A 15,000-nucleotide genomic window follows, 5' to 3' on the forward strand; every position below is an offset into this window, starting at 1 on the left:
CACACACACACACACACACACACAGGCAGGCAGGGGAGTGGAGGGGTGATGGAGCTGTGGAGAGATGAGGGTGCCCTGTATGGTGCTTGGGGCAGTCCGCTGCCTGTTTGTAGGATGGTAGTGGTTGGTCAGAAGAGAGAGCAGGTCCAGCCTCTCCTCTAAGTTCTCTCTCGTACTTCACACGCTGCTCTCACCTTACAGAGAACTAGCCAGGTCGTTCAAGATTGACGTAGAAATTGGATGTCTAGCCATGTACTGAGGAGATGGGGGATTGCTTTCAAAAACCTGTCACTAGGGGCAACAGTGAGCGCTATTACCATGAAGCAGTCTGGGGTTTTATGGACTGGGTTGGTGGATGGATGTCCGTCAGTGGGGGCTCCTCAGAGGAGGAAGGGGACGACCATCCTACTCAGTGAATTTCATAAAAATAAAAATAGTGAAACATTTTTTAAAAAGTATCCTTTTTAGATAAAACTATACTAAATATATTCACGTCACCAAATAATTGATTAAAACACACTGTTTTGCAATGAAGGTCTACAGTAGCCTCAACAGCACTCTGTAGGGTAGCACCATGGTGTAGCCGGAGGACAGCTAGTGTCCATCCTCCTCTGGGTACATTGACTTCAATACAAAACATAGGAGGCTCATGGTTTTCACTCACTTCCATAGACTTACACAGTAATTATGACAACTTTCAGTGGACGTCCTCCAACCTATCAGAGCTCTTGCAGCATGAACTGACATGTTGTCCACCCAATCAAAGGATCAGAGAATGAATCTAGTACTGAAAGCATCTCTCTAGCAAAGAGAGAGAAAGACAATAGTTGAACAGTTTTTTACACATTAATTTCTGCCTAAATTAAGGAGAAGAGAGAGAGAGAGAGAGAGAGAGAGAGAGGAGAACTAGATATATTTTGTAGTATATACAGTTGAAGTCGGAAGTTTACATATACCTTTGCCAAAACTCAGTTTTTCACAATTCCTGATATTTAATCCTAGTAAAAATCCCGTCTTAAGTCAGTTAGGATCACCACTTTCTTTTAAGAGTGTGAAATGTCAGAATAATAGTAGAGAGAATGATTTATTTTAACTTTTATTTCTTTCATCACATTTGTAGTGGGTCAGAAGTTTACATACACTTAATTAGGGTCAAACGTTTCGGGTAGCCTTTCACGAGCTTCCCACAATAAGTTGGGGGAAATTTGGCCCATTCCTCCTGACAGAGCTGGTGTAACTGAGTCAGGTTTGTAGGCCTCCTTGCTCGCACACGCTTTTTCAGTTCTGCCCACAAATTTTCTAGAGGATTGAGGTCAGGGCTTTGTGATGGCCACTCCAATACCTTGACTTTGTTGTCCTTAAGCCATTTTGCCATAACTTTGGAAGTATCCAAACTTCACGTTTGGGATGGTGTCCCTCGGCTTGCAAGCCTCCCCCTTTTTCCTACAAACATAACGACGGTCATTATGGCCAAACAGTTCTATTTTTGTTTCATCAGACCAGAGTACATTTCTCCAAAAAGTACGATCTTTGTCCCCATGTGCAGTTGCAAACCGTAGTCGGGCTTTTTTATGGCAGTTTTGGAGCAGTGGATTCTTCCTTGTTGAGCGGCCTTTCAGGTTATGTCGATATAGGACTCGTTTGACTGTGGATATAGATACTTTTGTACCTGTTTCCTCCAGCATCTTCACAAGGTCCTTTGCTGTTGTTCTGGGATTGATTTCCACTTTTCGCACCAAAGTACGTCTCCTTCCTGAGCGGTATGACGGCTGCATGGTCCCTTGGGGTTTATACTTGCGTACTATTGTTTGTACAAATGAACGTGGAACCCTCAACCCTCCACCTTAGAGGCTGCTACCACTCAACCCTGCTCCTTAGAGGCTGCTACCACTCAACCCTGCACCTTAGAGGCTGCTACCACTCAACCCTGCACCTTAGAGGCTGCTACCACTCAACCCTGCTCCTTAGAGGCTGCTACCACTCAACCCTGCACCTTAGAGGCTGCTGCCCTCAACCCTGCATCCTTAGAGGCTGCTACCACTCAACCCTGCACCTTAGAGGCTGCTACCACTCAACCCTGCTCCTTAGAGGCTGCTGCTCTCAATCCTGCACCTTAGAGGCTGCTGCCCTCAACTCTGCACCTTAGAGGCTGCTGCCCTCAACCCTGCACCTTAGAGGCTGCTGCCCTCAACCCTGCACCTTAGAGGCTGCTCTCAATCCTGCACCTTAGAGGCTGCTGCCTCAACCCTGCTCCTTAGAGGCTACTGCCCTCAACTCTGCACCTTAGAGGCTGCTGCTCTCAATCCTGCACCTTAGAGGCTGCTGCCCTCAACCCTGCTCCTTAGAGGCTGCTGCCCTCAACCCTGCACCTTAGAGGCTGCTGCCCTCAACCCTGCACCTTAGAGGCTGCTGCCCTCAACCCTGCACCTTAGAGGCTGCTGCCCTCAACCCTGCACCTTAGAGGCTGCTGCCCTCAACCCTGCACCTTAGAGGCTGCTGCCCTCAACCCTGCTCCTTAGAGGCTGCTACCACTCAACCCTGCTCCTTAGAGGCTGCTACCACTCAACCCTGCACCTTAGAGGCTGCTGCTCTCAATCATGCACCTTAGAGGCTGCTGCCCTCAACCCTGCACCTTAGAGGCTGCTGCCCTCAACCCTGCTCCTTAGAGGCTGCTGCCCTGTGTACATCGATATGGAATCACTGGTCACTTTAATGTTTACAAACTGCTTTACTCATCTCATGTGTATATACTGTATTCTATCCTACTGCTTTACTCATCTCATGTGTATATACTGTATTCTATCCTATTCTACTGTATCTTAGTCTATGTATTACTCATCTCATGTGTATATACTGTATTCTATTCTACTGCTTTACTCATCTCATGTGTATATGCTGTATTCTATCCTATTCTACTGTATCTTAGTCTATGTATTACTCATATCATGTGTATATACTGTATTCTATTCTACTGCTTTACTCATGTCATATGTATATACTGTATTCTACTGTATTTTAGTCAATACCACTCTGACATTGCTCGTCCTAATGTTTATATATTTCTTAATTCCATTCTTTTACTTTTAGATGTGTGTGTATTGTTGTGAATTGTTAGATACTACTGCACTGTTGGAGCTAGGAACACAAGCATTTAGTTAGATATTACTGTTGGAGCTGGGAACACAAGCATTTAGTTAGATATTACTGTTGGAGCTAGAAACACAAGCATTTAGTTAGATATTACTGCACTGTTGGAGCTAGGAACACAAGCATTAGTTAGATATTACTGTTGGAGCTGGGAACACAAGCATTTAGTTAGATATTACTGTTGGAGCTAGAAACACAAGCATTTAGTTAGATATTACTGCACTGTTGGAGCTAGGAACACAAGCATTTAGTTAGATACTACTGTTGGAGCTGGGAACACAAGCATTTAGTTAGATATTACTGCACTGTTGGAGCTGGGAACACAAGCATTTAGTTAGATATTACTGTTGGAGCTGGGAACACAAGCATTTAGTTAGATACTACTGTTGGAGCTGGGAACACAAGCATTTAGTTAGATACTACTGTTGGAGCTGGGAACACAAGCATTTAGTTAGATATTACTGCACTGTTGGAGCTGGGAACACAAGCATTTAGTTAGATATTACTGTTGGAGCTAGGAACACAAGCATTTAGTTAGATATTACTACACTGTTGGAGCTGGGAACACAAGCATTTAGTTAGATATTACTGTTGGAGCTGGGAACACAAGCATTTAGTTAGATACTACTGTTGGAGCTAGAAACACAAGCATTTAGTTAGATATTACTGTTGGAGCTGGGAACACAAGCATTTAGTTAGATACTACTGTTGGAGCTGGGAACACAAGCATTTAGTTAGATACTACTGCACTGTTGGAGCTGGGAGCACAAGCATTTAGTTAGATATTACTGCACTGTTGGAGCTGGGAACACAAGCATTTAGTTAGATATTACTGCACTGTTGGAGCTAGAAACACAAGCATTTAGTTAGATACTACTGCACTGTTGGAGCTGGGAACACAAGCATTTAGTTAGATACTACTGCACTGTTGGAGCTGGGAACACAAGCATTTAGTTAGATATTACTGTTGGAGCTGGGAACACAAGCATTTAGTTAGATATTACTGCACTGTTGGAGCTGGGAACACAAGCATTTAGTTAGATACTACTGCACTGTTGGAGCTGGGAACACAAGCATTTAGTTAGATATTACTGTTGGAGCTGGGAACACAAGCATTTAGTTAGATATTACTGCACTGTTGGAGCTGGGAACACAAGCATTTAGTTAGATATTACTGTTGGAGCTGGGAACACAAGCATTTAGTTAGATATTACTGTTGGAGCTGGGAACACAAGCATTTAGTTAGATATTACTACACTGTTGGAGCTGGGAACACAAGCATTTAGTTAGATATTACTGTTGGAGCTGGGAACACAAGCATTTAGTTAGATACTACTGCACTGTTGGAGCTGGGAACACAAGCATTTAGTTAGATATTACTGTTGGAGCTAGAAACACAAGCATTTAGTTAGATATTACTGCACTGTTGGAGCTAGGAACACAAGCATTAGTTAGATATTACTGTTGGAGCTGGGAACACAAGCATTTAGTTAGATATTACTGTTGGAGCTAGAAACACAAGCATTTAGTTAGATATTACTGCACTGTTGGAGCTAGGAACACAAGCATTTAGTTAGATACTACTGTTGGAGCTGGGAACACAAGCATTTAGTTAGATATTACTGCACTGTTGGAGCTGGGAACACAAGCATTTAGTTAGATATTACTGTTGGAGCTGGGAACACAAGCATTTAGTTAGATACTACTGTTGGAGCTGGGAACACAAGCATTTAGTTAGATATTACTGCACTGTTGGAGCTGGGAACACAAGCATTTAGTTAGATATTACTGCACTGTTGGAGCTAGGAACACAAGCATTTAGTTAGATATTACTACACTGTTGGAGCTGGGAACACAAGCATTTAGTTAGATATTACTGTTGGAGCTGGGAACACAAGCATTTAGTTAGATACTACTGTTGGAGCTAGAAACACAAGCATTTAGTTAGATATTACTGTTGGAGCTGGGAACACAAGCATTTAGTTAGATACTACTGCACTGTTGGAGCTGGGAGCACAAGCATTTAGTTAGATATTACTGCACTGTTGTAGCTGGGAACACAAGCATTTAGTTAGATATTACTGCACTGTTGGAGCTAGAAACACAAGCATTTAGTTAGATACTACTGCACTGTTGGAGCTGGGAACACAAGCATTTAGTTAGATACTACTGCACTGTTGGAGCTGGGAACACAAGCATTTAGTTAGATATTACTGTTGGAGCTGGGAACACAAGCATTTAGTTAGATATTACTGCACTGTTGGAGCTGGGAACACAAGCATTTAGTTAGATACTACTGCACTGTTGGAGCTGGGAACACAAGCATTTAGTTAGATATTACTGTTGGAGCTGGGAACACAAGCATTTAGTTAGATATTACTGCACTGTTGGAGCTGGGAACACAAGCATTTAGTTAGATATTACTGTTGGAGCTGGGAACAAAAGCATTTAGTTAGATATTACTGTTGGAGCTGGGAACACAAGCATTTAGTTAGATATTACTACACTGTTGGAGCTGGGAACACAAGCATTAGTTAGATATTACTGTTGGAGCTGGGAACACAAGCATTTAGTTAGATACTACTGCACTGTTGGAGCTGGGAACACAAGCATTTAGTTAGATATTACTGTTGGAGCTGGGAACACAAGCATTTAGTTAGATATTACTGTTGGAGCTGGGAACACAAGCATTTAGTTAGATATTACTCCACTGTTGGAGCTAGGAACACAAGCATTTAGTTAGATATTACTCCACTGTTGGAGCTAGGAACACAAGCATTTAGTTAGATATTACTGCACTGTTGGAGCTGGGAACACAAGCATTTAGTTAGATATTACTGCACTGTTGGAGCTAGGAACACAAGCATTTAGTTAGATATTACTGCACTGTTGGAGCTGGGAACACAAGCATTTAGTTAGATATTACTGCACTGTTGGAGCTAGGAACACAAGCATTTAGTTAGATATTACTGCACTGTTGGAGCTGGGAACACAAGCATTTAGTTAGATATTACTGTTGGAGCTGGGAACACAAGCATTTAGTTAGATACTACTGCACTGTTGGAGCTGGGAACACAAGCATTTAGTTAGATACTACTGTTGGAGCTAGAAACACAAGCATTTAGTTAGATATTACTGTTGGAGCTGGGAACACAAGCATTTAGTTAGATACTACTGTTGGAGCTGGGAACACAAGCATTTAGTTAGATATTACTGCACTGTTGGAGCTGGGAACACAAGCATTTAGTTAGATATTACTGCACTGTTGGAGCTGGGAACACAAGCATTTAGTTAGATACTACTGTTGGAGCTAGAAACACAAGCATTTAGTTAGATATTACTGTTGGAGCTGGGAACACAAGCATTTAGTTAGATATTACTGTTGGAGCTGGGAACACAAGCATTTGGTTAGATATTACTGCACTGTTGGAGCTGGGAACACAAGCATTTAGTTAGATATTACTGTTGGAGCTGGGAACACAAGCATTTAGTTAGATATTACTGCACTGTTGGAGCTGGGAAAACAAGCATTTAGTTAGATATTACTGTTGGAGCTGGGAACACAAGCATTTAGTTAGATATTACTGCACTGTTGGAGCTGGGAACACAAGCATTTAGTTAGATATTACTGTTGGAGCTAGAAACACAGGCATTTAGTTAGATATTACTGTTGGAGCTGGGAACACAAGCATTTAGTTAGATATTACTGTTGGAGCTAGAAACACAAGCATTTAGTTAGATATTACTCCACTGTTGGAGCTGGGAACACAAGCATTTAGTTAGATACTACTGCACTGTTGGAGCTGGGAACACAAGCATTTAGTTAGATATTACTGCACTGTTGGAGCTGGGAACACAAGCATTTAGTTAGATACTACTGCACTGTTGGAGCTAGAAACACAAGCATTTAGTTAGATACTACTGTTGGAGCTAGAAACACAAGCATTTAGTTAGATATTACTGTTGGAGCTGGGAACACAAGCATTTAGTTAGATACTACTGTTGGAGCTGGGAACACAAGCATTTAGTTAGATACTACTGCACTATTGGAGCTGGGAACACAAGCATTTAGTTAGATATTACTGCACTGTTGGAGCTAGGAACACAAGCATTTAGTTAGATACTACTGCACTATTGGAGCTGGGAACACAAGCATTTAGTTAGATATTACTGCACTGTTGGAGCTGGGAACACAAGCATTTAGTTAGATACTACTGTACTGTTGGAGCTAGAAACACAAGCATTTAGTTAGATATTACTGTTGGAGCTGGGAACACAAGCATTTAGTTAGATATTACTGCACTGTTGGAGCTGGGAACACAAGCATTTAGTTAGATATTACTATTGGAGTTGTTAACACAAGCATTTAGTTAGATATTACTGTTGGAGCTGGGAACACAAGCATTTAGTTAGATATTACTGTTGGAGCTGGGAACACAAGCATTTAGTTAGATATTACTGCACTGTTGGAGCTGGGAACACAAGCATTTAGTTAGATATTAATGCACTGTTGGAGCTGGGAACACAAGCATTTAGTTAGATATTACTGAACTGTTGGAGCTGGGAACACAAGCATTTAGTTAGATATTACTGCACTGTTGGAGCAAGGAACACAAGCATTTAGTTAGATACTACTGTTGGAGCTGGGAACACAAGCATTTAGTTAGATATTACTGCACTGTTGGAGCTGGGAACACAAGCATTTAGTTAGATATTACTGTTGGAGCTGGGAACACAAGCATTTAGTTAGATATTACTAATACTTTTAGATGGGTGTATTGTTGTGTATTGTTAGATACTACTGCACTGTTGGATGTAGAAACACAAGCATTTCGCTACACCCACAATAACATCTGCTAAATATGTGTATGTGACCAATAGAATTAGATTTAATTTGTCAGTCACCTTCATTTCTTTCATTTCTCTCGACGTGTGCACCTACTTTGTAAAATTCATAGGCTAGGTTGTAGCAACCTTTTGATGGGTACAGGGAAAATTCTAGTATTATGTAGAAGCCTAAACCTATCACTGTTACATTGAACTGGGTGAAAGACATTAACCTAAACCCATCACTGTTACATTGAACTGGGTGAATATGAAGGACATTAACCTAAACCCATCACTGTTACATTGAACTGGGTGAATATGAAGGACATTAACCTAAACCCATCACTGTTACATTGAACTGGGTGAAGGACAGTATCCTAAACCCATCACTGTTACATTGAACTGGGTGAATATGAAGGACAGTAACCTAAACCCATCACTGTTACATTGAACTGGGTGAATATGAAGGACAGTAACCTAAACCCATCACTGTTACATTGAACTGGGTGAATATGAAGGACAGTATCCTAAACCCATCACTGTTACATTGAACTGGGTGAAGGACAGTATCCTAAACCCATCACTGTTACATTGAACTGGGTGAATATGAAGGACAGTAACCTAAACCCATCACTGTTACATTGAACTGGGTGAATATGAATGACAGTAACCTAAACCCATCACTGTTACATTGAACTGGGTGAATATGAATGACAGTAACCTAAACCCATCACTGTTACATTGAACTGGGTGAATATGAATGACAGTCATCCAATATGATGTAATAGAAATAAGGCCATAAAAAACGATCATCCTTCCTCATGTTAAACGGCACCATTCTCCATTACTCTGGACCAGAAGGTTGTGTGTTCGATCCCAGACGTAACCCTAAAACCTCCACTAATGTCCATTACTCTGGATCAGAAGGTTTGATCCCAGTCGTAACCCTAAAACCTCCACCGATGTCCATTACTCTGGATCAGAAGGTTTGATGCCAGTCGTAACCCTAAAACCTCCACCGATGTCCATTACTCTGGACAAGAAGGTTGTGTGTTCGATACCAGTTGTAACCCTAAAACCTCCACTGATGTCCATTACTCTGGACCAGAAGGTTGTGTGTTCGATCCCAGTTGTAACCCTAAAACCTCCACCGATGTCCATTACTCTGGATGAGAAGGTTTGATCCCAGTCGTAACCCTAAAACCTCCACCGACCTCCATTACTCTGGATCAGAAGGTTGTGTGTTCGATACCAGTTGTAACCCTAAAACCTCCACTGATGTCCATTACTCTGGACCAGAAGGTTTGATCCCAGTCGTAACCCTAAAACCTCCACCGACCTCCATTACTCTGGATGAGAAGGTTTGATCCCAGTCGTAACCCTAAAACCTCCACCGACCTCCATTACTCTGGATGAGAAGGTTTGATCCCAGTCGTAACCCTAAAACCTCCACCGACCTCCATTACTCTGGATGAGAAGGTTTGATCCCAGTCGTAACCCTAAAACCTCCACCGACCTCCATTACTCTGGATGAGAAGGTTTGATCCCAGTCGTAACCCTAAAACCTCCACCGACCTCCATTACTCTGGATGAGAAGGTTTGATCCCAGTCGTAACCCTAAAACCTCCACCGACCTCCATTACTCTGGATGAGAAGGTTTGATCCCAAGTCATAACCCTTTTTATATAACCTTTATTTTATTTAACCTTTATTTTATTTAACCTTTATTTAACTAGACAAGTCAGTTAAGAAAAAAATCTTATTTACAATTTCGGCCAACCAGAAGGCCAAAGGCCTCCTGCGGGGATGGGGGCTGGGATGACAACACAACACCACATGAAGAGAGACCTAAGACAACAACACAGCATGGCAGCAACACATGAAAACACAGCATGGTAGCAACACAACATGACAACACAGCATGGTAGCAACACAACACCACATGAAGAGAGACCTAAGACAACAACATAGCATGGCAGCAACACATGAAAACACAGCATGGTAGCAACACAACATGACAACACAGCATGGCAGCAACACAACACCACATGAAGAGAGACCTAAGACAACAACACAGCATGGCAGCAACACATGACAACACAGCATGGTAGCAACACAACACTACATGAAGAGAGACCTAAGACAACAACATAGCATGGCAGCAACACATGAAAACACAGCATGGTAGCAACACAACATGACAACACAGCATGGCAGCAACACATGACAACATAGCATGGTAGCAACACAACATGACAACAACATGGTAGCAACACAACATGGCAGCAGCACAACCTGGTAGCAGCACAAAACATGGTACAAATATTATTGGGCACAGACAACAGCACAAGAAGGTAGAGACAACAATACATCACAGCAGCCACAACTGTCAGTAAGAGTGTCCATGATTGAGTTTGAATGAAAAGATGGAGATAAAACTGTCCAGTTTGAGTGTTTGTTGCAGCTCGTTCCAGTCACTGGCTGCTGTGAACTGAAAAGACGAGCGACCAGGGATGTGTGTGCTTTGGGGACCTTTAACAGAATGTGACTGTCAGAACGGGTGTTGTATGTGGAGGATGAGGGCTGCAGTAGATATGTCAGATAGGGGAGAGTGAGGCCTAAGAGGCTTTTAAAAATAAGCATCAACCAGTGGGTCTTGCAACGGGTATACAGAGATGACCAGTTTACAGAGGAGTATGTTACAGAAGTGGCAGGTAGCCTAGTGGTTAGAGCGTTGGACTAGTAACTGAAAGGTTGCAAGATTGAATCCCTGAGCTGACAAGGTGAAAATCTGTCGTTCTTCCCTTGAACAAGGCAGTTAACCCACTGTTCCTAGGCCGTCACTGAAAATAAGAATATGTTCTTAACTGACTTGCCTCGTTAAATAAAGGTATAAAAAAGTATAGAGTGCAGTGATGTGTTCTACAAGGAGCATTGGTGGCAAATCTGATGGCTGAATGGTAAAGAACATCCAGCCGCTTGATAGAACCCCTTTCTGCCGATCTATAAATTATGTCTCTGTAATCTAGCATGGGTAGGATGGTCATTGGAATCAGGGTTAGTTTGGCAGCTGTGGTGAAAGAGGAGTGTTTATGATATAGGAAACCAAGTCTACTGTAGATTTAACTTTAGCCTGCAGCTTTGATATGTGCTGAGAGAAGGTCAGTGTACCGTCTAGCCATACTCCCAAGTACTTGTATGAGGTGACTACCTCAACCTCTAAACCCTCAGAGGTAGTAATCACACTGGTGGGGAGAGGGACTGTAGTGACAGGTAGCCTAGAGGTTAAACCACATGACCTTTGTTTTGGAAGTGTTCACAACAAGGTTAAAGGCAGAGGGGGCTTGTTGGACACTAAGAAAGCTTTGTTGTAGAGCATTTAACACAAGATTCGGGGAGGGGTCGGCTGAGTATACGACTGTATCATCTGCATATAAATGGATGAGAGGGCTTCCTACTGCCTGAGCAATGTTGTTGATGTAAATTGAAAAGAGCGTGGGGCCTAGGATCTAGCCTTGGGGAACTCCCTTGGTGACAGGCAGTTGCTGAGACAGCAGATTTTCAAGGGCAATGGTGACATCATAGAGGACCTATAAGGTTGCAGTGACACATCCATAACCTGAGCGCAAACCAGATTGCAGACCAGAGAGAATACTATAGACATCAAGAAAGCCAGTCAGTTGATTATTGACACGTTTTTCCAACACTTTAAATATACAGGACAAAATAGAAATTGGCCTTAAACAGTTAGGATCAGCTTGATCTCCCCTTTTAAATAAAGGACGAACCGTGGCTGCCTTCCAAGCAATGGGAACCTCCCCAGAGAGGAGAGACAGGTTAAAAAGGACAGAGATAGGCTTGGTGATGATAGGGGCAGCAACCTTAAAGAAGAAAGGGTCTAAACCATCTGAACCAGATTATTTTTTGGGGTCAAGTTTAACCTCTTATGGCTAGGGGGCAGTATTTTCACGGCTGGATAAAAAACGTACCCGATTTAATCTGATTATTAGTCCTGCCCAGAAACTAGAATATGCATATAATTATTAGCTTTGGAGAGAAAACACTCCAAAGTTTCTAAAACTGTTTGAATGGTGTCTGTGAGTATAACAGAACTCCTATGGCAGGCAAAAACCTGAGAAGGTTCTGTTCAGGAAGTACCCTGTCTGACCATTTATTTGCTTTCTTTGACATCTCTTCCAAAAACTAAGGATCTCTGCTGTTACGTGACACTTCCCACGTCTCCAATGGGCTCTCAGAGCCCGGGAAAAACAGGAATGACGTAATTCAAAGCCCTGGCTGAAACAATAGAGAGCAAAAGCTAAGTGGTCTCTCAGTGGAGAAATGCTTACGCTCGCGACATGCCCCGCACCCGTCTTTCGGTTTTTCCCTCAGTTTACAGACATGCAGATTCCCGGTCGGAATATTATCGCTTTTCTACGAGATAAATTGCATAAAAATTGGTTTTAAACAGCGGTTGACATGCTTCGAAGTACGGTAATGGAATATTTAGAATTTTTTTGTCACGTTCTGCACCCTGCGAGTGACCGTGATTTACCATTGGGATAGTGTCTAGAACGCACGAACAAAACGTCATTGATGGAACATAACGATGGATTATTTGGGACCAAACCTACATTTGTTATTGAAGTAGAAGTCCTGGGAGTGCATTCTGACGAAGAACAGGAAAGGTAAGACCATTTTTCTTATAGGAAATGTGATTTTGGTGAAGGCTAAACTGGTTGGGTGTCTAAATAGCTAGCCCTGTGATGCCGGGCTATGTACTTAGAATATTGCAAAATGTGCTTCATCCGAAAAGCTATTTTAAAATCGGACATATCGAGTGCATAGAGGAGTTCTGTATCTATAATTCTTAAAATAATTGTTATGCTTTTTGTGAACGTTTATCGTGAGTAATTTAGTAAATTCACCGGAAGTGTTCGGTGGGAATGCTAGTTCTGAACGTCACATGCTAATGTAAAAAGCTGGTTTTTGATATAAATATGAACTTGATTGAACAGACATGCATGTATTGTATAACATAATGTCCTAGGTGTGTCATCTGATGAAGATAATCAAAGGTTAGTGCTGCATTTAGCTGTGGTTTGGTTTTTGTGACATTATATGCTAGCTTGAAAAATGGGTGTCTGATTATTTCTGGCTGGGTACTCTGCTGACATAATCTAATGTTTTGCTTTCGCTGTAAAGCCTTTTTGAAATCGGACAGTGTGGTTAGATTAACGAGAGTCTTGTCTTTAAATAGCTGTAAAATAGTCATATGTTTGAAAAGTGGACGTTTTCGGATTTTAGAGGAGTTTGTATTTCGCGCCCCGCCCATCATTGGATATTGGAGCAGACGTTCCGCTAGCGGAACATCTAGATGTAAGAGGTTTTAAGGAGCTCCTTTAGCACCTCGGAATCAGTGACCGCCTGCAGGGAGAAACTTTGTAGCGGGGCAGTGGAAAAGAGGGAGGAGCATAGGGGATAGTCGCATTAGAAGGGGTGGGAGATGAGGAAATGTTGGACGGGAAAGGAGGCATGGCTGAGTCACATAGGAATCCTGACTTAATGAAGTGGTGATTAAAGAGCTCAGCCATGTGCTTCTTGTCAGTAACAACCACATCATCAACTTTAAGGGACTTGGGCAGCTGTGAGGAGGGTTTATTCTCCAGGTCTTTAACCGTTTTCCAGAACTTCTTGGGGTTAGACCCACAGAGAGAGAACTGCTCCTTAAAGTAACTAACTTTGGCCTTCTGGATAGCCTGAGCGCATTTATTTCTAGTTTGCCTGAACGAGAGCCAGTCAGCCTGAGTATGCGTGTGCCGAGCGATTTGCCAAATGGGATTCTTGAGGTGGAGTAACTCTGCCAGATCATGGTCGAACCAGGTGCCGAACCTGTTTTTAATTCTCATTTTCTTTACCGTCACGTATTTGTTAACGATACCACAAAAAAATATTAAAAAATAAGGTCCAATCGTCTTCAACAGTCAAGCTGATTCTATACCAATTTACAGAGGCCAGGTCATGAAGGAAGGCTTGCTCATTAAAGATTTATAGCAAGCGTCTATGACCAGTCAGGACTCTACTCTGTTTTATTTTGCTCTGTACTCTACTCTGCTCTACTCTAAACTACTCTGCTCTACTCTGTTTTATTTTGCTCTCTACTCTACTTTGCGCTCTACTCTAATCTAATCTACTCGGCTCTACTCTACTCTGCTCGGCTCTACGCTACTCTAAACTACTTGGTTCTACTCTACTCTGCTCTACTCTTCTCTACTCAGCTCTGTGCTCTACTCTGTTTTACTCTACACTCTACTCTTCTCTGGGATCTACCCTGCTGTATTGTAGTCTGCTCTGCTCTATTCTACTCTCTGCTCTACTCTGTTTTACTCTGATCTGCACTATACTCTGCACTACTCTGCTCTACTCTGATCTGCTCTGTACTACACTCTGCACTACTCTACGCTGTACTCTGCTCTACACTGTTCTACTCTGCTCTACTCTGCTCTACTCTGCTCTACTCTGTTCTACTCTTCTCTGTTTTATTTTGCTCTGTGCTCTACTCTGCTCCGATCTACTCTACTCTACCCTGCTGTACTGTGCTCTGCTCCGATCTACTCTACTCTACCCTGCTGTACTGTACTCTGCTCTAAACTACTCAGCTCTGTGCTCTACTCTGCTGTACTGTACTCTGCTCCGATCTACTCTACTCTACCCTGCTGTACTGTACTCTGCTCTAAACTACTCAGCTCTGTGCTCTACTCTGCTGTACTGTACTCTGCTCTGATCTACTCTACTCTACCCTGCTGTACTGTACTCTGCTCTAAACTACTCAGCTCTGTGCTCTACTCTGCTGTACTGTACTCTGCTCCGATCTACTCTACTCTACCCTGCTGTACTGTACTCTGCTCTAAACTACTCAGCTCTGTGCTCTACTCTGCTGTACTGTACTCTGCTCCGATCTACTCTACTCTACCCTGCTGTACTGTACTCTGCTCTAAACTACTCAGCTCTGTGCTCTACTCTGCT

At 42.5% G+C, this 15,000-nt stretch overlaps 1 protein-coding gene across 1 annotated transcript in view; it reads left to right on the forward strand.

Moving 5' to 3' along the window:
* The window catches only part of LOC115184064 (glutamate receptor 2-like), a gene marked incomplete at its 3' end in the record, with an annotated part of 49,256 nt that overhangs the window by 13,664 nt on the left and 20,592 nt on the right, over window positions 1–15,000 (forward strand). The gene's annotated exons all lie outside the window — the stretch shown is intronic.

Source organism: Salmo trutta, unplaced genomic scaffold (assembly GCF_901001165.1).
Source record: "Salmo trutta unplaced genomic scaffold, fSalTru1.1, whole genome shotgun sequence".
In the NCBI taxonomy this organism is placed as follows: domain Eukaryota; kingdom Metazoa; phylum Chordata; class Actinopteri; order Salmoniformes; family Salmonidae; genus Salmo; species Salmo trutta.